Below are 24,916 nucleotides of genomic sequence, written 5' to 3' on the forward strand. Positions count from 1 at the left end.
CTTTACGGTCTTTCATCGTCAAAACTTCCATCTAAAATGAAACCAAACTGCCTAAAAGGCCAAAATGTGAGAAGATTTAGTTTTTATTAATGCAAAACAAAAACAAACCAAAACAGAACTGTGAACGAGACATTTACTGACTTGTTCACTAACATAATTTCCAACATAATTATCTAAGCATCCTCCTGCTTTCAACAAAATATACACATATATATTTTGTATATAAAAGTGGCTGGGTTGTTTTAAACAATGACTGGGTGAATTATGGACAACCCAACGGTTGGTTTAGATAGAAAATGTCCATACTTGACCCAACCACGCATTCAAACAATCCAGCATTTAACAGAAATGTTTTGCTTAAAGCAAGAAAATGTGTTTGCCAGTTTTTTCTTTTAAATTTGATTCATTTTCTTACCCTGTTAATGGACTTTTTCTTTTAAGCAAAATCATCACAAAATTCAGTTTGATTTATCTGACATCAAAATTAAATGCTTTTAGATAAAGTAAATTTTTCTTCTCAAGTCTATATTTAGTTTTTAAAGCTCACACAACACACTGTTTTTGCATTTCTGATGTTAATCTGGAGTACCTATAGAGAAATATTACATCCTTTATAGGGCTGGGCAAAAAATGTAGATTTTTCGATTAATCGTTTTTTAAAACGTGGTCGATTAAAAATCGATTTTCAAAGGCCACGATTCGATTTTTTTTTTTTATGAAATAACCTAATCCTGTTTGATCAAGAAATGTGACTGTTCTGACTTTTTTCCGCAAACATTTTTCATCTTTCATCAAAATTGTATTGTATTTAACATAATTATATGCATTTGACAATTAGAAATGGGTTCTGTTTTAATGTACCCAAGTATACCTAAAATAATGGCTCCTTATCTTTTATTTTATTAATTACCCCCTTGTAAACTTATGTTCACTGTTCTTTTTAATAAATATAGTATTTGTATTAAATCTATATTCATTGAGTTGAATTAAGAATCGAGTATAAAAACTGTTTTGAGAATCGGAATCAAAAATCGAATCGAAATCGGATCGATTTGATAGCTTGTGAATCGAAATCGAATCGATCTGGAACATCTGAATCGATACCCAGCGCTAATCCTTTATATCTCTGAAGAGTCTTTAGTTTAATCGGATTTATAAAAGAAAGATTAACTTTACCGATTCTTTTCGATAACGTACAAAAAATTGAAGGATCGCGGGAGGAGCGAGTACGAGTCATGCAACACTATACAACACTTATAACTTATGATTCACTACATGTTCGTGTCATTTATATAATATGCACACGCTTATTTCCAACATAAGGCAGAAGTCTTACTTACCGCATGCAACTTATGACCCGGTTGGGAAAATCCAGCGCATCAAACACACAAGCAAAACTCCGCTGCTACCCCAGATAAGGCTGACTTTCTTCTCCTTACATCCAAAAACACACTTCTTCTTTCGTGCCATTGTTGAGTTTTGAAATTAAACAAAGCTGTCGTGTGATATGATTTTTGCAAGTTCTAGCGTCTCCCGCTTATTGACGAGTGGGCGTGGTTTTCCGGAGGAAGTGCCCATATAAAGAAGTGATACGTATAGAAACCCCTGAAACGTCAGCTGGACCCGTAATCGAAAAAAAACTTTCGGAAACTTGTACGAACCCTGGTGAAGTGCATTCGGCACAGAAATACTCTGTAACACACCCAACTGCTTTTTTGAGACTTCACCTACGTTTAGCATGAGGATGTGTTAATAAGTCAGAATGCATGAAATACCGTTGAACCACCCCTTTAAGGACATTTAGATCATCCTATTGTTTTTTGCACCATAATGCCCAATAATGATGCATTTTATTTAAATCTTGGCATACTGAAGATTCATTATAAAAACAATATTAACAATATTAATGCTACTGTTGGCTTTGCCGGTGCCTATGCAAGGCTATGCTTTGCACACTGTCGGAAAAAAATGGTCCCAAGCTGTCATTGGGGCAGTGCCCTAAAAAAAGTCCTAATACGTACCATGAATATGTATACATTTTTTACCAATATGTACCTCTAAGATACTAATATGAGCTCTTTAGGATGCAAAGGTGTATTTTTTAAAAGCGTACCACCCCAGTTACAGCTAGAGACCATTTTTTTCTGACAGCGCAGGTGCACAAATATTAAAAGTGACGATCACATGACTCAAAGCTACGTTTTAAAGTCCAAAAGTCGAGAAAATTAAAGGGACATAATATTCTCAATATTCTCATGGTTAAATGGGTATATACATGTATTAATAAAAATAATAATTTCGGCGCACGGACGCCCCAAGGGGTCGGTGGCGCCCTTAGCATTTTCCTATTCCACCTATGCCCAGGGCCGGCCCTGATGCTAATGGTCTAATCAGATTCAATGAATTGTGCTAAGCTAAGCTAAAAGTGGTACCGCCAGACCCAGAGATCAGCTGAAAGGATTCCAAAACTGTAAAAATCAAATGTTTAACTCGAGGGGAGCTGGAAAATTAGCATATTTTTTTTTAAAAAGTGTAGTGTCCCTTTAAGTTCTAATATTAAATATGTGTTCAAATGCTGGGGGCGTGTCTGTTGTTTGTGCTGAAACCACGCCCACTCGTGGGAAAGCTGAAATGGGAAAAACTGTTTAACTGTTTAACTCAACAATTCAGTACTACATAATTCACAGTATTTGCAATGTGTTTCAGCAATACATTTATAATGTGTTTAGAAACAATTCTCTGAATTTAACTTTACACAGACTTGCACGTCTCCTAGTAGGAAGTTGGAAATTCAGACTATTCGCCATTACTTTCTACCAAAACAAGATACATTTCACAAATGTAACCTGTTGCAATTAGACACACGCGGCTGCTAGCATCCCATAATCATTTACCCCACGTGAACAAGTCACATTATTCAATGGCGCGTTTAAAACGCGACGGTGTCGAATCCACCTGTGTGTGGGGTTCTGTAGCATCTGCTCGAGCATTTGAGATAGCATGTAGCCTGAGGTGGTAAAGCACAGATCAGAGCGGGTGGATCATTAACCTTAATTACCTCTCTAATCCACTCCCCACACTACCGAGTACACAGCCCTCGCTCAGCCTGAGCCATTAGCCTGGATGACTGTCAGCCTGCAGGGCTCGGTGGCTTTTCTGGTTCTACGAGAAGCCCCCTGGGGAGCGTCGGCCTTTTTAGGAGAATCGTCAAACTCCTGCCTGGAGGAGGGTCGGACCCTCTCTGGCACCCCTGCTTCTTTTGTTTGCTGTCATTTGCTCTCTTTTATCATGCACCCAGATGGTTCATTGAGAAGAAGCTGGTTGCTGCTGGTGCCTCCCCTGCGTGCTTATATGGGATTTTTTCCAGTCAGCCCTACAGGCATGTTATCTCTCGCTTTACTCTTTCCCGTCTTCATTTTTCTCCTACGCTTCTCCAACCCAACGTGGAATGACGTCTCGAGGCTCAACCTACACTTTCTAAAGAACCCTCCTGGTCTGTGTCAAAATGCATTGTTTTGTTGCCTTGACGTACAAAGCTGGGTTTTTCCAAACTCAAAACCAGCTGATAGGATGTGTGTTTTTTTTTAGCAAAGCTGATGATTGAAATTCTCCAAAATTCCCCCCAAGTTCTGTGATTACTGAATAATTCCAGCTGGAGATCTTGAGCTATGTCTTCAAATCTGTCCACATGTCTGTCAATCAGGAAAATATAGATATTTAAACCATTGGTTGGTTTTGTCAAGCCTGATCTCATGGGAATTTGTACTTATTTAACCAGTTGGCTCATTCAAAAATGTAAGATTTATGTAAATAAAGCAATAATGAAACCCCACCCCTAACCAAAACATCACAGGGGTGAAAGCAAATTGTACAAAAAGTATGAATGCGGTACAAATTAATATGAATAAGCCACTTCATAAAATACATATGAATTGCTAGAGATTGTGTTGGTTTGTCTATATCTTACTCAACCATCCCTGTACCCGTCTATCCATCCATCTGTCAATCAGTTTATCTATCTGTCTGTCTGTCTCTCCATCACTGCATCCGTCTATCCATCCGCCATACATCCATTTATCTGTCTGTTTGCCTGTCCATCATCCCTTTATGTGTTTATCTGTCTATATATATATATCTGTATCCATTAATCAATCAATCTCTGTCCATGTATCTGTCCATCCTTCTATCTGTCCATTCATCTATCTATCTGTCCATCTATCTGTCCATCCATCTATCTATCTGTCCATCTATCTGTCCATCTATCTGTCCATCCATCCATCTATCTGTCCATCTATCTGTTCGTCCATCTATTTGTCTGATTGCCTGTCCATCCATACCTTTATGCGTCTATCTGTCTGTCTATATATCTGTGTATCCATCCCTCCATCCATGCATCAATTTATCTGTCCATCTATCTGTCCATCCATCCATCTATCTGTCCATGTATCTGTTCGTCCATCTATCTGTCTGATTGCCTGTCCATCCATACCTTTATGCGTCTATCTGTCTGTCTATATATCTGTGTATCCATCCCTCCATCCATGCATCAATTTATCTGTCCATCTATCTGTCCATCCATCCATCTATCTGTCCATCTATCTGTTCGTCCATCTATCTGTCTGATTGCCTGTCCATCCATACCTTTATGCGTCTATCTGTCTGTTTATATATCTGTGTATCCATCCCTCCATCCATGCATCAATTTATCTGTCCATCCATCTGTCCATCCATCCATCCATCAATCTATCTGTCCATGTATCTGTTCGTCCATCTATCTGTCTGATTGCCTGTCCATCCATACCTTTATGCGTCTATCTGTCTGTTTATATATCTGTGTATCCATCCCTCCATCCATGCATCAATTTATCTGTCCATCCATCCATCCATCAATCTATCTGTCCATGTATCTGTTCGTCCATCTATCTGTCTGATTGCCTGTCCATCCATACCTTTATGCGTCTATCTGTCTGTTTATATATCTGTGTATCCATCCCTCCATCCATGCATCAATTTATCTGTCCATCCATCTATCTATCTGTCCATCCATCTGTCCATCCATCCATCCATCAATCTATCTGTCCATGTATCTGTTCGTCCATCTATCTGTCTGATTGCCTGTCCATCCATACCTTTATGCGTCTATCTGTCTGTTTATATATCTGTGTATCCATCCCTCCATCCATGCATCAATTTATCTGTCCATCCATCTATCTGTCCATCCATCTGTCCATCCATCCATCAATCTATCTGTCCATGTATCTGTTTATCCATCTGTCCATCCATCTATCTATCTGTCTGTATGTCCGTCTATCTATTTATTGGTCTGTACGTCCGTCCATCCATCCATCTATTTATCTATCCAATCATCCATCTGTCTATCCATCCATCCATCCCATCTTACTCAACCACGTGTTAAAACAATCCAGCATTTTATAGTCTGTCTGCGTATCTGTCGGTCTGCCTGTCCTTCCATCCCTTTATCCATCTTTCTGTCTATCCATCCATCCATCTGTCTATATATCTATCTATCTTTCCGTCTATATCTGTCTGTCTGTGTATCTTTCTGTTTGTCTGTGTATCTTTCTGTTTGTCTGTGTATCTATCCGTCTGTCTGTCTGTCTGTCTGTCTGTCTGTCTGTCTGTCTGTCTATCTATCTATCTATCTATCTATCTATCTATCTATCTATCTATCTATCTATCTATCTATCTATCTATCTATCCTTACTCAACCACGGGTAAGCATTTAATAAAGTCTATCTGTCTGCCTGCCTGTCCATCCATCCTTCCATCTATCTATCTATCCATCCATCTGCTGAATATCATATGACACTTTCTGTTTGCAGTTCAGACTGACAGCATGTAGAGAAGAGGTGGCGCCAGTCGTGTTCTGTTAGACACAGAGTTTCTTTCTGCATTAGTGGTGTTCATCATAACAAAAATATAGCCGTGTTCAGTATAGCTGAGTGATGGCACCTGCACACTCTCTCTCTATCATTTGTCTAAGATGTTTACTGGGTCTTAAAGCTCTTCGAAAATTTGGGTTAATCATCTCTGTCTCTAATATGGATTTACTGACATGGAAATGGTGTCATTTGGGGGCATCTCCTTTGGGTGTGAAAAAGCCAATAATAATGCCAGTTGCGGACAGTTGGCATGTTTTCATTGGATGAGTTCCAAGGCTATTTGTCTAGACTCTGGCTGGACTCCAAACTGTTATTAAAGTTTTTCTCCTTTTCCCCGCTGTAAGAGTGAAATGTGGGCACTGACCCAAACGCATACACATACTAATTCTGAGTCATTTAAATCCAAATAAAATATGATAAGTCAAGCAAAACGTGTTTTACCGCAGGTTGTGTGAGCTTCACTAAATCACCGAGCATTCTAGAAAGATGCAATACAGACGTTAAATGGACTATTAATTCAGGTTGCAGAAGCATTGCATGCAATAAACTTTAAAGGATTTTTGAGATCTATGTCTATGAAAAACCAAGAGATTGGCGCATGTTGTGAGCTTAAATGTGAAAACGACTCCACACACAACGTGCTTTTTCCACAAGCTGTATCCTACCAATAAAACCTTTATCCTCTACAATGAATATTTGAGAATTTGTCTGCAGTTGCTCATTATTTCTCTATATTTGGACCATGATGACACTGTATTGATCAAACACTCTGCATATTTCATTTTTAAATCACTTGGCATTGTGAAAAAAGCTTTGCCACTGGCCACATAATTCCAGTACGTAGTCTCCAGATGTTGGGTTGCTGTGAAATTGCAAGAAAATACATGATTTACAAATGAATGGTGCACCAATTTAACGCTAGGACAAGCAGCAATAATAAATGTTGCAATGAACTGAGTACTCATAATAGTTCATTGATGTTTAGGAGCATGACTGTCTGTCTTTAGGCCTTCATGACACTGTGCTAAATCTACTAACTCCATGAAACTAAATCTATAAATCTTTCAAGACCACAAACAGGTCATATTTTACCTTAAAGAGCACCTGTTTTCTGATTCACGTTTTTAAATTTCCTTTCGCGTGTAAGTGTGTATTAGTACATGTTAATAATATGCAAAAGGCAAGATATCTTTCCAACATATATCTCTTTTCTTGGACTATAACTAACACACAAATTGTAGGCAACAGGTTACTTCCTGGGATTGGTGATTTAGTAAAGATCGACATTATCATAATTCCTCCTGCTTCAGACTAATTGCCTGTAAGTTAACTTCTGTTAGCATTGCATTGTGAGCGAATCCTTCAAACATGGTAAGGAGCGTCACATTTCCGGCTGACGTCAGTTGTATTCAGGCCAATCACAACATACAGATTAGCTGGCATGTGAAAAATAATGTGTTTTTAACCATAAACCACATGAACTTGTATTATACCAAATACATTTTTAGCAATGAAATAGTTGCTCTTTAAAAAGCAAAAACGATATTCTTTTGATCCTTAAAGGGATAGTTCACCCAAAAAAGAAAATTCTGTTATCATCTACTCGCCATCATGTTGTTACAAACCCGCATACATTTCTTTGTTCTGATGAACACAAAGGAAGATATTTTGAGAAATGTTTGTAACCAAACTGTTCGTGGACCCCATTTACTTCCATAGTATTATTTATTCCTACTATGGAAGTGAATGGGGTCCACGAACGATTTAGTCTTCCTTTGTGTTCATCAGAACAAAGAAATTTATGCGGGTTCATAACAACATGAGAGTGAGTAAAATATGACAGAATTTTCATTTTTGGGCGAACAATCCCTTTATCCACCCCACAAGCGAGAAAATCTTTATTAGTCATTAGTAGTTTGTAAGATTATTTTATTTGAAAAATATTTATATACATTTTGGGGTGGTTTCCCGGGCAGGGTCTATCCTAGCCCCAAACTAAAATGCATGTTTGAGCTGCCTTAATTTAAAACACTTTGCATTGACATATCTTAAAGGGATAGTTCACCCAAAAATGAAAATTCTGTCATCATTTACTCACTCTTATGTTGTTATGAACCCGCATACATTTCTTTGTTCTGATGATCATGAATGAAGATATTTTGAGAAATGTTTGTAACCAAATGTGGAACCCATTCACTTCCATAGTAAGAAAAATTATAGTCTGGAAGTAAATGGGGTAAACGAATGGCTTTGTTACAAACATTTCTCAAAATATCTTCCTTTGTGCTCATCAGAACAATTTAATTTATACAGGTTTGTAACAACATTTTGTCTCAAGATGCACACCAGTAGTGTTTTTTTTTTTTTTTTGTACATTTGCTTGTAAAAACTACTTAAATGTCCTTGCATATCTAAGGCCTAGTGCTGGATTAGTCCGGGAAATCGACCCTTAATGATTTAATTGTGATTTATTTTTTCATCAACTCATGAACCCCCTGCAATTCCCTCACAAACCACCAGGTGTTTTTGCAAACTAACCCTGAAATAAGGTTTTCAGAAACAACAATGGATTTTAAGTATATATTAATAAATGTTAAAATGAACAAGAACTACGATTAATAAATGCTGTAGCACTATTGCTCATAGTTTATGCCAGTTAACTAATGTTAACAAACTGTAAAGCATTACCGATTTTAAAAAGATTTGTTGTAATTGATGCTGATTTAAATAATAATAATTGTATTTTTTTTTAATAGTATTTTTTTACTGTAATACACTATGGGGCAGTTTTCCGGACAGTGATCCCTACTGAAAAATCCAGCTAAGACCAGCATAAGCTGTGAGTTGGTTTTGGTTGGTCTCCCAGCTTGGTTGTAGCTGGTGTAGCAAACTGGTCAAGTTGTGTTTTGGTCACATTTTAAGCTGGTCTAGCTGAACTTAGCTGGTCAGGCTTATAGGCCAGCTGACCCACCAGCTTTGCCAGGCTGGGAGGACTATCTTAGACCAGCTACTGCCACCTTAAACCAGCTAAAACCAGCCACCAGCTTATCCTAGTCTTTGCTGGATTTTGTTAGTAGGGATTAGACTAGTCCTAGACTAAAATAAATGTAAGAACTGTCCAAACTGAAACCAACTTGCACTGACATATTTTAAAATACATCAGCACCCTTTGTTTTGCCTCAAAATGCACACAAGTAATGTTTCTAGTAAGGCATGTTTGTTAAAACCAGTTATTTTTCCTATTTAAACTAAGGCCTAGTCCTGGCTTAAGCTAATCCCTGTCCGGGAAACCACCCCTAAAAGTTTAAACGGCATGAGAGTCTAACGAAAATCAACACTGCATAGATAAAACATCTGGACATCAATTTCTTTATGTGAGACATCATGTGTCATTTTTGATTTTAGGATGAAATGTGACTCAGATTTGTGTTTACGACACTCACCCTCATGTTACAAAGCGCCAGCGTTCTGCTATAGAAAATGTGAAATGATCAAGTGTGAACAGGCTCATTACCCAAGTTGTATTGTGTAAAAGTTGAGTCTAACTCAGACCCTAGAGGCACAGGCCACAATTCCCAAATAATAAAGATTATGATGTTCTGTCTTTTTCAATGTCCTGTACCTTTCCCCTAATAAAACAGCACACCGCCAGCCAGCCGAACTTTCTAGATGAAGAGCTTTGCTCCCCACGGCACCGCGGTGCCCACTAAAAGCCGCCCGGCCTTCAGAAGAACCGGGAAACATTAGCCCTGTGCACCGCCGCCCAGGCCAGCCTCTAATGGATCGCTCTCATTTCATCAGTCGACTGACATTTAATGAATATATATTTTATCTCCCCTTCTCTCGTGATCGGAATGCTCGCTCTGTTCCGGGAAAGAGCCACCATGGGAGCGTTTGGGGCGGACCACAAGAACGTCCGACCTGGCACCTGAGCGTCGATCTCGAGCAAACCTCCCCTCCCTTCTTCCTCACGTCGTCCTCTTCCTCCTCTCGGCTCTCAATATCGTACGGAGATAAATAATTCATGGGCAGTTATTAGGGCCGGTTCAATAGAATGGCTGTTGATGGAGAGCCGTGCGGAGCGAGGTTGCCCGCGGGGAGAGAGCGTGTTGTTGTGTCAGCCCCCATCTGCCAGAATGCAATAAGGAGAACAATGAAGGCCTTGATTTTCACCAGCAGGCCTATAATCTTTAAATGGCTATTAGCAGTGGAGAGCAACCAGTCAATAACCGACAAAATCCTTTTAAAAGCTCTTCTCTCTCTCTCTCCCTCTCTCTCTTTCTCGATCTCCCAGTTTAGATATCTCTGTCCTGATATTTTCCTCTCATCGGTCAAGCAGTGTTGCAGTACCTGTATGCTTCACCTGCCATGCATTGTCAGTCACGTTCAAAGCAAAACAGTCCTGAACATTCACACGTTGGGTAGAAACTATCACGCTGAATCTCTGGAGGTCTAGTTCTGGATTTTGATCCTCAGATAACGTACAGCAAGATAAGATCTTTTGTAGGGGTTGCCATAACGAAAAGTCAAACATAAGATTTTTAATCTAGGCAACAGATAATATATTTATAAGATTAAAATGCTTGCTTGGATCTTAAGATGAGAACAATTACATACACAACATAGAGTACACAAAGTCATCCACAACCAATTTAAACAACCACCCTAGGTTTACCACAGGGCTCTCAACCCCTTTAAAATGTACAGTACCTTTCTAAGAAAGTTCTTATGCTACGTACACACCAAATGCGTAGCATCGCGTTGCTCGCTCTAGATTATTCGCGTTTGAGGCGAATAGCGCATGTTTTCGTGGCAATCGAGCCACCCAATTCACGTCATTCGCATCGCCCCGCGCGAGGACGCATCTGATCGTGTCTTTGCTTTGAGTGATTTACATGTTAAGTCGATGCAAAGACGCGATGAGACATTCTGTGGCGTGGTACGAGGAAGTTGAAAAAACTTCTGCGGATTTCTGTGCCGCATTAACCAATCAGGACCTTGCTATAGTAGTGACGTGATTACAGGAAGCGAGCGGAGTCTCAGCGGAGTCGCAGAAGCCCCTCCCATGATGCCAATTTCCGCGTGAATGTTTCGAATGAGTAGAATTTCACGAGCGAATGAAGCAAGTAAACTCAAATGTTTAAGCGTCCAACTACGCGTGAATAACGCGTTTTTGCGTCTCTACCGCGGCTGGTGTGAATGCACCCTTAGACTCTGCAGGTCCCAAATCCAGATCCAAAACATTTAAATGTATGCATTTGGCAAATGCTTTTATCCAAAGTGACTTATAGTGCAGTCAACCTATACATTTATTATCAGTGTTTGAGTTCCCTGGGATTTGAACCCATGACCTTTTATGCTGCTACTGTAATGCATATTTGAGCTACAGGAAAAAAACTCTCTGTGTACTGGTGCAATTCTTTCAGTTTTATCAGAGAGGAAGACAGTAAATGAATGAAATCACATTACTGGCTATAATATATGGTGTTCTTTTTTTCTTGGCATGTGGATGTTTTTCACTGCTTAAAAAGTAAAAAAGAGTTTGGAAACTCGTACAACAAAGTGCAGACTAGGCATGCATGGGCCGGTTACCGGTTTCAAGATATACCGAGGTTTTAAACAGTTGAGGTTTCAAAACCACTAACATTTTCTGTAAGACAATTTGCCAGAGATCCTGTCAGAGATCCCTGATGGTCAAAGATTAGATCAAATCAGCAGTATTTGGTGTCATGATGAAACGATTACTTGTTTTCTTATTCATATTTAGTGTCTTTTGTGTTGTTATTGTTTTGGCGCGAGGTAAAAGTTAATAAAACTATACTTCTGTAATGTTACTATTGGTTTACCATTTTATCTTAACGCGATACGAGCACTCGGTTATTATTAGACTTCGTTCTTGTCAGTACTATATAAAACTGTTTTTTATAGATGTTTTTGCATGCTGCTTATAAATATACCAGTGGCGATATCTCATAACATGTTTTAATAGTCACGTCGCGATTAAATAAATGATAAATGTCCACATTTAAAAGCTGCGGTGCTTACCTGCAGTTCCACGGTGTTTTCGCGTTCTGATAAGAGATATAGCTCCAGAAAAAAATGAGTGTTTATATTCCTCTTTCCAAGTGTTAATCGTCCACACGATGTGACAAGACATTTCTCCCATTAACTTTAACGTAACATCCAAGAGCGCTGATCTTTGACGGAATAATAACTTCCGATTGGGGATTCACAGACTGATTTATAAGCTATAGTGAACTAATGAGACACATGGAGAGTGTTTAAAAACAGGGCTCTGTGTTTTTCCATTCAGAGATGAGCCTGTTTAGGACCTCCATTCACTAGGTGGCGGAATGATACGAAAGGTGAAGCGGTTACTGTGCTGTTATCAGTACAATATCGCATAGCTCTGAGCCAATCAGATTCGAGAACCAGAAAGAACTGTTGTATAAATATAAATACGCACTCATGTATGCATTTAAGAAACATTTACATTTGTTTATATATATATATATAAATATATAAATATATATATATATATATATATATATATAAATATATATATATATATATATATATATATATATATATATAATATTTATTTTATTATTATTCTATATTTTAGATTATATATAAATGTAACAATATTTATTTTTTTCTTAAATGTACACATGCATGTGTGTGTATTTATGGATACATAATAATTACAAACATTAAGCAAACACAAACTTTTATTTTGTATGTGATTAATCATGGTTAATCGTTTGACAGCAATATTGAAAACATTTATTTTTTGTTCGTATGTGCGTCATTACTTGGTTTGCTTGAGGGTAACTAATCTTGCATTTAGCAATGACGCAAGCAGTGACGATTCTCTCTAAACAATTAGTGATCTGCAGTGTTTACATTTTAGTATCAATACGACTCGCTTGGCACCTTAACCGAGGTGGTATAAAAAAAAATATACTACCAGGTGAGCTCTACCGAGCCATACCTTACGACTTTAAGTACAAAGGTGCAGTTTGCAGTTTGGTCTGGTTTATTGTACTCTGGACAAAATCTGACCGACTTTTTTTTTAAATGAATGAGATGAATATATAAATGAGCCCATGAATATAAAAATATTTAACAATTTGGATAAATTAATCTAGAAAATGTAATTTTTTATCCAACCATAAGTTAAACAAGCCAGCATTTTTTCAGGGTGCATAAAATGTAAGCATAAGACCTTTCTACTTCAGGCTCTACATTTAATGATGACTTTTGTTACTTTTATAGTTTTAATCTTCTGTTTAATGCTCAGGCTGGCTATGATATTAAATATCATCCAGAATAAGTTTCTCTCATGGGACAATTAACGCTGATAATAATGCATTATGATTATAATACACACTTACATGCCGGGAAAATTAATGTGCTTCATTAATTTACAGCATTCACCTGTATTTAATGTAAAATTGTGAATTGCAGCTATATAGAAACACAAACAAATATAAATACAGTTACAATCGGTGCACCATAAAATTGATTTTACATTTTTTAAACAAAAGCTGAGTTGAAATGATCTTCAGTGCATGCATTACATTAACACAACTAGCACATTTGAGCTTTAAAGCTGTTTGTATGAAAACATTTGTGCGCAGGCGCGTCCCCTGAGATTTCGGTCTCTGACTTGACATCAACAGACGGTGTCAGACGCCACCTGAAAGCCAGCTGCATGCGAGGTACGCCATATTACCCATAATGCCCTATTACCACCTCAGGCCACTCTGTAATGCGATCACATGATCACTTACTGCAAGGTCAAAGGTCACGTTTAATGAATGGGAGAGTGAGGACAGCTACACTACAGCCAAAGAGACTTCTAAATTTGTTAAGCTAATCATACAAATATGTATTTTTTAAAAATATATAGCAGAGTCAAAATATGCGTTCTTTCTCTCCTTTTCCTGTACCCAGTCGAAAATCTCTTTACCATAATCCATCTTAATTGTAGAGATGTTTACCATGTTGTGACAGCATGAACACGAAGCAATTCTAGAAGATGGAAAACAGGCACCTAACAAAGATACAGCCAGACAACCAATCAGGATTTATCACACCTCCAACATCAGGACAAAGCCTCAGAGCAATGCAGCAAGTGTTTCTGTAAAAAGACAAGGACATTTTTTATTAGGTGTTTATTTCTTATTTCCTGCCACATACATTCCAGAATTGTATAATTAATTTTTTTAAAATCGTTCTAGTTTGTTTTAATATTACAGTCCTTTTTTATGTCAAACATGGCACTTTTTTAATCGTATTGAGTTTAGTAACACTTCTGAGTGGGAGGGATTATAGGCGGGTCGTTATATTTACGCTGCCTACTGCTGTGACATCATAAAAGTGAGAGCATTGTTGGAATGTTATACATCCCCATACATTCATTTAAAGTTATTTCTCAGTCCGCCACAAAATTAAAATTGACTACCACAATAAATAAATAAATAAATAAATAAATAAATAAATAAATAAATAAATCAAATTGGAAGAGTTTTTTACAGCTTACCAGATTGTCCGACGTTCTTTTTAATCATGTTTCTATAAAGTACGAAGATGTGTCGTACAGCTCCGAGTGTCCACAAACAGCGACAATGATTTTGTCCTCAACTGTTGTTTCGTATTTCTGCCTCCGCTCGCTACGTCGTAATCATGTCACTACTAGAGCAAGCTCCTGATTGGATAATTGGTTAATATCCGTCAAAGTTCAAATGTTTCAACTTGCGTTAAACGGCCGAAATGCTCAATTCGCAGGGAATTGTGTCATTCGCACCGCCTCATTAGCGCGAATCGCGTCATTCACACCAACTAATTTGCGCAAATTGCATTGCAGGATGCTTTGTATCGACTTAAAATGTAAATCACTTGCGCTTAATAGTTTATTCGCATTTGGTGTGAACGCACCATTAAGGTTTTATCTCCAGCATTCATCCAAATGTAAATTCTTTATACATAAAATAATATAAATTGATATATATTTTAGGTAGGGGCCCTTACAAAAGATTCATCGTATTTGGGTGTCTTTGGCATCATAAAGTTTGAAAACCTCTGGTGTAAGCAACACAAACGTCATGAGTCGATCCCAAAGAAAACACATACTGATATACGTAAGAAATACTCGGTGCACTATAAGTCATTTCGGATAAAAGCCAAATGCATAAATATAAATATAGCAGTCAGACAATAGCCTCTTTCACATAGTAATTCTGGTAAATTACCATAAATTTACCAGAATGAATTTACCAGTAAATACAAAAATGTGCTGTTCACACACGCAGTGGCGTTCCGTTATTTTACCAGTAAGACATCATTCACACATCAGTATCAAAATACCGGTAAATTCGTTGAGAAAGCGGAAGTACCTGTAGCACGCGGCGAGCTCAGTGTTGTATTTGTAAACAATCCACGTCGTTCATAACCACGGTACGCATTTTGTTGTTTTCACGTCTGTGGTAAACAGTCGCGAAGTTGCTCATGACCAAACAACATTGAATGAGACGACGTCAAACCGAAAATGCGTTTTTAACAACACTACTGTTTGCACGTTAGGCTTCACAGAGGACGTGCTAAGGACGTCGGCAATTCGGCGGTAAGCTGTTTTAAACAACTTTGGTGAAGAAATGTGGACGTAAACTTCAGGTGTGCTCAACTTTCAAGCAGCGTGTGTGGAAACGTCAGTAAACACTGCGGGGGTAAACGCGTCATCTGTATTAAAACGCTATGATTGGCCCGAAGCTGACACACAGCGCTTACCGGTAAATTACTGGTAATCTTACAACCTGTCTTACTGGTAAATTGGGAGCACTGATTTACCAGAAAGGTTCTGTTCACACATGACATGTTAACGGCAATTTACCAGTAAATTACCAGTAAAGACTGTATGTGTGAAAGGGACTAATGACATTCATAGTTCTTATAATCGAATGATAAAATTTGGAGCATCAAAGTTTGATTTTACTCATTAATTTCAATTTTTGACATGACCTTAGTCAGATTAATTATATAAGATATTATTTTACAGGTTTAAGAGAATGATCTTTACATTATGTAAGATGATTTTATGTAAATCACACAAAAAATGACTGGGTTTTCAGAGACTGGGTCACAAATCAACTTTCCAAATATTAACATGAACTCTAGTGTTGTCTGCTTCTATTGCTTTAATCTCAGCTATTGTCTGGTGTGGAGCAGACGACGGCCTTTAAGAGGCCAAACTTTATCACCCGCACGTACTTACGGAGCGTCCAGACACCGTGTCACTCAACACAATGGGAAAGAGTGGAGGAGATTCTGTCTGACAGCTTCAGGAAGTCTGTGCACGAGATGACGTCCATCCAGTCCTTCCTCTTCACTGATTCTCATCACTCCTCTGCTCATTAACACCTGCCAGAAGAACAAAATCTTGCACTGTTTGTACCCAAGCAGAAAGTCAGAGATTGATCACTTCCAGAGTTTTGACAAAAAAACTCCAATTATAAGTTTCTGTGTTATCAGGACACTAAACTGACTTGGATAAAGAAAGAAAAAATGTGGAAAAGACAGCACTTGTTAAAACATAAATGGACAACTGAACAAACGTAAAGGGCCGTTTACATTATAACGATAACTGTATTTATAAAAAATGTAGTTAAAAAAATGTTATATTAAAGAGAATAGCAGAGTTCACACCATACCTATAACGATATAAAAGTCAATATCGTTAGGATCACTTTCTAATCGATTCCCCCCCATCTAATGAACCATAATCCATTGACAGCCAATCGAATCTATTTGAACTTTAAGTGTACACGCACTTGAAATGACAGTGAAGCACATTGCTTATCTCAGGTATCCAGTTATCTCAGGTATCCAGTTGCTGTAAAATTGACTGCGTAATGCTTTTTATTCTACTACATTAACTACGCCAAAAGGTGAGAGATTACACAAACTATTAGATTCACTGTTTAGAGTTACGTGAAATGCAGCATGTTGAGGATATCTGCTGGTTACCTGCTGTGTAAATTAAAAATGTATTAAATAAACAATTGCAAAAGTTTTTATTAAAAGAAATATGCTATATTAAAGGCAAGTGATTTGCGCTAGTGCCGTGCACGTGAGCGAATTTGCATAAAGGTATCGTTATCGTTCGGTGATGTGGACGCTTATATAGTTATCATTATAATGTGAACGGCCCTTTAGTCATTATATCACTCAATTTAAATTTAGTTTGCCTTTTTGGCAATGATCATTGGACTTTTTTCTTGAACCTCATTAAAGGATTACTTTACTTTCATAAAAAAAAAACAATAATTTACTCACCTTCTTGTCATCCAAGATGTTTATGTCTTTCTTTCTTCAGTCGAAAAGAAATGATTTTTTTTAGGAAAACATTCAAGGATTTTTCTTCATATAGTGGACCTCAAAGGTTCGCAGTAGGGCTGTAATGATTATTCGTGCAAATGCGGGTTTTCTCAATGAATGAATTTTAATAAATTACGATGAAATCTTGGCACATCCTAAAGCCAGGGGGCGCTCTCGTGCAGAAACTCCCTTTATGCCACAGAAGTAGTAGTATTACGAACACTATTCCAGGAAATGTCTGCAGGAATATTTATATCGCTGTTCATCAAATTGTTTCAGGTATTTTCATGATAATAAAGAATATTTTGAATGATTTTTATTTAACGAGTGTTGCTTTTTAAATGCACGTTATAAACGACTCTGACTTGTAATGATTTTAGATTGATAAGGACTTCCTACTGACCAAATGCTGTAGTACACACACAAGCTGTGCATGAAACAAAGAATTGAATCGTTACAGCCCTAGTTTGCAGTTTTAAAATTGCAGTTTCAACGCAGCTTCAAAGTGCTCTAAATGATCCCAACCAAGGCATAAGGGTCTTATCTAGCAAAACAATCTGCATTTTCAGCAAAAAAGTACTTTTAAACCACAACTTCTCTTGCACTAGCTGTATGACGTGCCAGTGTGACCTTACGTATTACGTAATTATGTCGAAAGGTCACACATTGCATATGTAAAATGCACACTTGAGGACCATCTTAACCAATAAAAACATTGACGACACAAAGACATTAATTAGTTTTATTCCGCATACAACAACATCAGAACGGTCCTCTTTCACCAAACTTGTAAACACTGGAGAGGTAGTTTCACATACTGTACGTCATGCATAACCTTTCAACGTGATTACGTAATATGTAAGGTCACGCTCGCGCATAACAAGGCTAGTGCAAGACAAGATGATGTGGTTTAAAAGTGCATACTTTATTCTATTATTTTTGCGAAAATAACGACCGTTTTGCTAGATATGACTCTTATGCCTCAATTAAGGCTGCATTAAAACTGCAATTTTAAATTGCATTGAAACTGTAAACTGTTGAGGTCAATTAAAATCCCCTACATGGAGAAAAATCCTGGAATGTTTTCCTTAAAAAACTTACTCTACTTAGTCGAAATTTCTTTTCAACTGAAGAAAAAAAGACAAACATCTTGGATGACACGAGGAAGAGTAAATTATCAGGGTTGTTTTTTTTCCAGGAAAGTGGAATATTCCTTTACCGAGCCCCTAAGGTAACACTGGAGTAAAAAAAAATCTAAAGTTCACTTTCGTGTGCTCACGTGATACTTTCATGTGCAGAATATTTTTTAAAAGACTATCGCGTAGACACGTGAAACTTTCACGTGCGCACATGAAACTTTATTTCATTTTTTCTCCATGTCCCCTTAGGGGCTCCATATTTCATTAAAGTCGCCATGAAAAAAAACTGTCATTTGCTTAACCAGTCTGTAAAACAATACTTTATAATTTATTATAATTATATAATATGTGGTTTGGCACATAATACTGAAAGATCACTGAGATTTTAGCCTTTTTCTATTCAAACAGAAAGTTAACAGAATGGCCCCAGAGAGGACTGGCTATTTAAACATGTCGAAATAAATGTGTCCAAATGAATACACGCACATATGGAATAAGTTCAAAGCAGATCTGTATGTGTATATGGATGTACAAAGATCACTCATCAGACTTTAACAGACTCTGTTTTTCCCAGAATATAATTCAGACTTTGATGAGATACATCCATGTTGACGTTTGTCATTACAGCCTGCCAACGGCACTGCGTGATGCTGATGGATCTAAAGCAGAATTTATCACGTCTTTTATTGCTGTATACAAGAATGCATGGAAAGATATTATGTTTCCTCAAATCAGTTTTTGCAAAATACAAAGCAGTCCATGAATATTAAGTGTTATTTTTTATGTAAAAAAAATCGTGTCCTGCCCTAGCTTAATATTCCCAGATTTGTCTGAAAAGTGTAAACATATTTTATTTTAGTCGGTGGCCATACAGCTAATTGCAATCACATAGTAAAAGAAGAAGAAGAAGAGTAAATATGTTATCGAAAAATGTCCAAAAGCGGTAACGCGGCTCTATTTAAATCCAAAAACATATATTAAACAGCTGTTCCTTGTGGTTAAAGGCGGGGTGCATGATCTTTGAAAGCCAATGTTGATATTTAAAATCCCCTAAACAAACACGCCCCTACCGGAATAGAATCTGGACCTTCATTTGATAGACACGCCCCACACATACGCAACCCAGGCAACGATGTCGGTTAGTAGACACGCCCCTCACTGATGATTGGCTACAAGTGTGTTTTGATAGTCAGCCTGACTCCCTTTTCCAAAGTGTTTTTCAAAATTTACACACCCCACCTTTAAATTGCACTCGTTTAACCTCATTCCAGTTACTATGACACATGTCACGTGATGTATCAACATGAGATACTATGCATATATAATACGTACTGTTTTTAATGGTCTTCATCTAATTCAGTACCTGCTGTCACAGTATGTGATTTCGGACGCAGCCCAGGTCTGTTTAACTTGTGCAGGGGAGGCTACAGATGCTTATTGTTTTGTCACCTTATGATAGGGCTATTCAATTTGGGTCCTGAAGGTCCGGTGTCCTACAGGGTTTAATTCTAACCCTAATCGGACACACCTGCCTGTCATTTTTTTAAATAATCTTGTAGACTTCGATTAGCTTCTTCAGGTGTGTTGACTTAAGGTTGCCAAGCCTGCGGTTTTCCCGCAGAATTGGGCTACTTTAACACAGTTGCCGTGGGCTGTTTTTCATGTCCGCAGGTTTACCCCAGAAATGCGATTTTTACTTGAGGACCCCCATTGATAAGCGATCAGGCTAGTTTTGGAATGAAAACCTGGCAACCCTGGGTTGGAGCTAAAAAGCCCTATCATACACCAGGCGCAATGCAGCGGAATGCAGCGCAATGTGCGACGCAAGTGTCTTTTGCTTGTTTCAATCCAGCGCAATTATAATTTTCACGTTTAGCGCCACGTTGTTTAAATAGCAAATGCATTTGCGCCCTTGGGCGTTCTGGTCTTGTTGACGTGTTGCTATTTTGAGTCAACTAAAATAGACTACACCGTTGACCAACAAAAACCTGCTCTATGGCGCAATATGTTTTTGTTATTTAAAGAGCGCGTTAGAAATATAAGCCTATAAATGGGAAGACAATGCACGTTTGCTTATCACATACATGGATGCGCAGCAGCACAAAAATGCTTTTAAATATGAAAAATTAAAGGATTAAAATGTAAAAGATTACTTTTGAGTCTCTTGGACATAAATGAGGACTAATTATGAGACGTTAGAAGGCGCAAAGAGCCGCTTTACCTGTAGCCTGGTAAGTAAATAAATGCTTTGTTTTAAACAAATGCATCTGTAAAATGTTTTTTTAAATGCTACCCCACGGATTTATTGTATATGATGACTCTGTACCTGTGGATATGATGAGATGAAAAACATTATTAAGCAATGCTTTTTAAAAAAACCTATGACGCTGTCCGAGTGCTGAAACGCCTTTCCACACGTTTGTAAATTCTTTATCTCTTGTTTGTATTTTTAACCTTTTCTTGCATATTTGCAAATTATTTTATGAATTACAATGATTATGTAGGATATTAATACATTTACAGCAATTAAAAGCCTGCTAATTTTACTTCTATGACTGAAAGAAAACGGCTTTTAAAGGTTTTATTTCAAAAAATAATAATTTCAATAAAAAGGAAAACAAATTTTTTTTTTAACATTAATCTTAAACTGGTGGTCTTTTTTCCAGTTTACAAATTCCACTTTCTAAATAGGGATTAGGCATGGCGCCAGGCACAACTTGCTTTTAAAGGGGATTAGAGCTGAGGCTCTCATTGGTTTATTGCACGTTACGCCCCAAACACACACATTACTCATTAGGAGAATAGGAACAACCCTTTTAGGCCATTAACAAAAGTGGGTTCGGAGACGCCCGTTTAGACCGTGCACTGTGCGCTTAAGCAATTCCCTTAAATCATTAAAATATTGCCCAAAGTCTTCAGGACAACGACCCTTCAAGATCGGAATTGAATAGCCCCACTCTAACGACTAAGTGCACCTTTAAAGACAAATAAACAGGAGCTGTCAATAACCGATGTTGACTTAAACACGCAACAGTTAATTTATCTCGCCTTGAAATTCGAACCCGCTTCACGTCAAGCATTGATGAATCATTCTGTCATACGTGGTCAGACAACGAAAATACAAAAAGGGACTTTACAAAACAGGTCTGATCGGAGTGAACTATCTGCTGAGAAATGACGAAACGCTTCACAGTCATGTGACAGAGATGAACGAGCGCCGCGTCACCGAACGCATGGCTGCAGTGAACGCATCGCTTCAAAGCCGCTAATGGTGGTGAGAGGAGGTGAATGACACACGGAGGCTTTTATTTTACTGTACATCATGGAAAAGAGATTCGCATGCCCGCTGGCATAAACCACATAAACCCTCTGCTCAATTCAGATATTATGACACATAAATTTGCACGGTGAATTGGCCGTAATTTCTTTCCGGTTAAGGTTCTCCCACATTAAAGGAACTTTTAACTGACACTGGATGCTCCAACAATACAATAATTACAGCTATACAAAGACTTGCACTTACAGGTAATGGCTGTTTAATTACCCTCATGCTGTGTAAACAGTGTTTTTGCCCCTGTAAATGGTTCTTTGACAGAGATTAACCTCACGTCAGATATCCCTTCAAGAGCAAACCCGTATGAATCTCAGAGGAGCTGCTTCGACATGCCTTCCAGTTCCATGTCAAGTGACGATTAATCACTCGTGTGACAAATAAGAAAAATAAAAGCGCCTCTTGATGGAAAGCGCTTGGCAGATGATCTCGTTCATAAAGTAGCGAAAAGCTCTCAAACTTGGCGAAGGTGCCAAACAGTGGGAGATGTTTGCGAAGAAACAAAGCATAGAGCTTCAGGCTGGGCGGATGAAGAGGATTGTCTTAAATCGCCCATGCTGACAAGATAAACCACTTTTACTTCCTTCAAATTCAAATAACAGGTGTAATGCACCACATCCCTGTGCTTACTGCAGATGCATTAGCTGTATGTTTAGGCCTATTTGCACTTTATCGTTAATCATTTACATCCAAACGTATTATTAATGAGATTTACTACATCTGTAAGCCGACACTTCCTTTACATACATTGAGATTACAGCGGGAGGATCTGGGAAGCCCCGGTTTCTCCACAAACCCGATTTCCTCTGCCGTCTCCCCCACAAGCAACGGCAGTGTTTGGGCTGCGGGGCAACGCAGCGCACTTCATCATTCTTATGAGCAGGACTCAGACAGCAGCACCGCAGCCCAGTGTGCTATCAGACTTTAATCCATCATTTTTTATGGAGAGTAATGGCTGTGCATTTACACCCGTGCTGGTGGTGGGAGGGGCGGGCAGGGGCAGGCAAACGTCACCTGACAGCAGCATTCACTTGAACTTTTGTTGGGGGGTTTTGGATACAAGAATGCTATTTTATAACATTCTTGTATTCCTTTGAGATATGCATGTTCATGAAAGAAAATTATTTGCGTTTACATTACCCTTTAAATTGCGTGAATTGCGAATTGAAAATACAGCGAATGGAAACACGTCAATTTAACAAAAACTCTCATATACCACCAAATAGTTTTTACGCTCGGACGAGGTGGCTTGAAAACACTTAATTTGTATTTCTCTATTAAGTTACAAAATTATTATTTTAAGATGAAGCGGTATGTAGGGGTGCGTGGGGCAAAAACTAACGCGGGTTAGTTGTAACACGGATTGTTTACATTGTTGCACAAGGTTGAACGATTTTTTCCCGGTATTTTTTTCACACTGCCAAAAGATGATCTCCTGCAAATTAATGTTTTTCCAGAGAGTTATTGATGAACGAGTTTTTGGTGGCATGTAAGTGCATTTTTTTTTATCATTTTTTCTTCGGTTTCTGAGTTGGGTGTGTAAGACACCAAATCCAATGCTATGTCATCTTAATCAGTGTCTTGTTGACTAAAAAATAACATCGTTTTGAAATAAGTCTGCAGCTCTTAGCAACGTTTTTGGGAGGCTTGAAAATATTTTCACCCAGCGGGGTTAATTGTAACCAGGGGCGTCATGCACCAATTTTTTTATGCACAGTTCACAGACATTTCATGCGAAATCAAAACAAGATATTATAGAGCTTTCAGTCTTTGCCATGGTACTTAAATTTCTAACAATCTGAGCGCCTTCATGCAAAAATCTCCAAAATAAAAGTGTTGACTTACTTTTATATCAAATACTATTCAATCGAAATAATGACATATTTACATCTGAAACGGCATGTTTTGTTTATTTACGTTTTGTTTAATGACTTGTTTAATGGTGTCATTAATGCATTTTGCACAACAACTGCATTATCCTATAAAATTAATGTAATTTTAAAAATATGTTTAGATAAAATTATTAGAGGAACAGATTTTTGCATTAAATTTTACCTCATATGTGAACACGTGTGATTCCACACCCCCGTAAATTTTGCCGAACTTTGGCGTTGTACCAAGAAGATGAATCTAGAAATCTCTACTAATATAACGTCGAGACGGTCACATTTTAAACCATACATTTTATACACAAAGGAGGTTAACTGCACATTACCAGATTGGGGTTTGGAAATGTTGTGAGTGTTTCGTACACATTTTAATTCCTCAAATGCAGCAGCAACAGCCAAGCTCGTGAGCGCGATCAAACGCTGATGACATCTGCGGCTGCGCTGACTGCAATGCCTGACGCCAGAATAAAGTAATGTAAAATGATCAAAACACTATCAAAACGGCAAAAAAGTGGCAAGGATGAATGCACAGAATTGATAATATTGTGCATATTAACAGATTAAAATACAAGTAACAGATTAATGGACGTTTCGTTGATTTTGAGGTTGCATGCAAAATCCATTTGGCTCAAAAAACCTCAGTTTGACGTTAGCGTAATTCTTGTCGTTGTTTTAAATAGGCCACACATGAATGATTGCTGGCTGCCAAAAAATAAATGTGCCTGTCTTATCAAAAAATGTGTGTCAAAATGTCATTTTGTTCATATATTTAATATTAATTGAATAGGGTCATGTCAAAGATTGAATTTATAATGAAATGAATGGCTAAAATCAGACTTTGATTTTCATTATCTCGGATTTTAAGACTTTAGTGTGGATTTTACAGGGTCACATATAATTTTTTTTTTTGTCATAATTGTTCTCACATTTAGACATTTGTATCCATTTATAATTGAATTATGGTTAGATGAGTGATGAATAGTGTAGATACCTGTATATTATAGAAAGATATATAAACAATATCCACTTAGACAAAATAGTATTGAAATATTTGCCTGCAAACTTAATTTTTAGCAAGTGTTACAACTAACACTTATGGGGTAAGTTGTAACGTTTGCACTTCTGTCACGTTTGGTGTAGTTGTCCAAGAATGGTAAGTAATAGAAACAACTTCAAATGTTCATTTGTAGCAGAGATGTGTGTGTTAGTTGTGTAAAAATATAATTCATCAAACCTAAATATTTTTTTAATGACTGAGCCAAAACCAAAAAGCAT

At 37.7% G+C, this 24,916-nt stretch overlaps 1 long non-coding RNA gene across 8 annotated transcripts in view; it reads right to left on the reverse strand.

Moving 5' to 3' along the window:
• LOC129422514 (uncharacterized) overlaps nucleotides 1-24,916 on the reverse strand; it is a 112,658-nt gene that overhangs the window by 19,203 nt on the left and 68,539 nt on the right. For all 8 annotated transcript variants that reach the window (XR_012358040.1, XR_012358039.1, XR_012358038.1 and 5 more), the window contains one exon: nucleotides 16,180-16,325. This is a non-coding gene — a long non-coding RNA (uncharacterized lncRNA). The remainder of the gene's footprint in view (nucleotides 1-16,179; nucleotides 16,326-24,916) is intronic.

Source organism: Misgurnus anguillicaudatus, chromosome 16 (assembly GCF_027580225.2).
Source record: "Misgurnus anguillicaudatus chromosome 16, ASM2758022v2, whole genome shotgun sequence".
Taxonomy (NCBI): domain Eukaryota; kingdom Metazoa; phylum Chordata; class Actinopteri; order Cypriniformes; family Cobitidae; genus Misgurnus; species Misgurnus anguillicaudatus.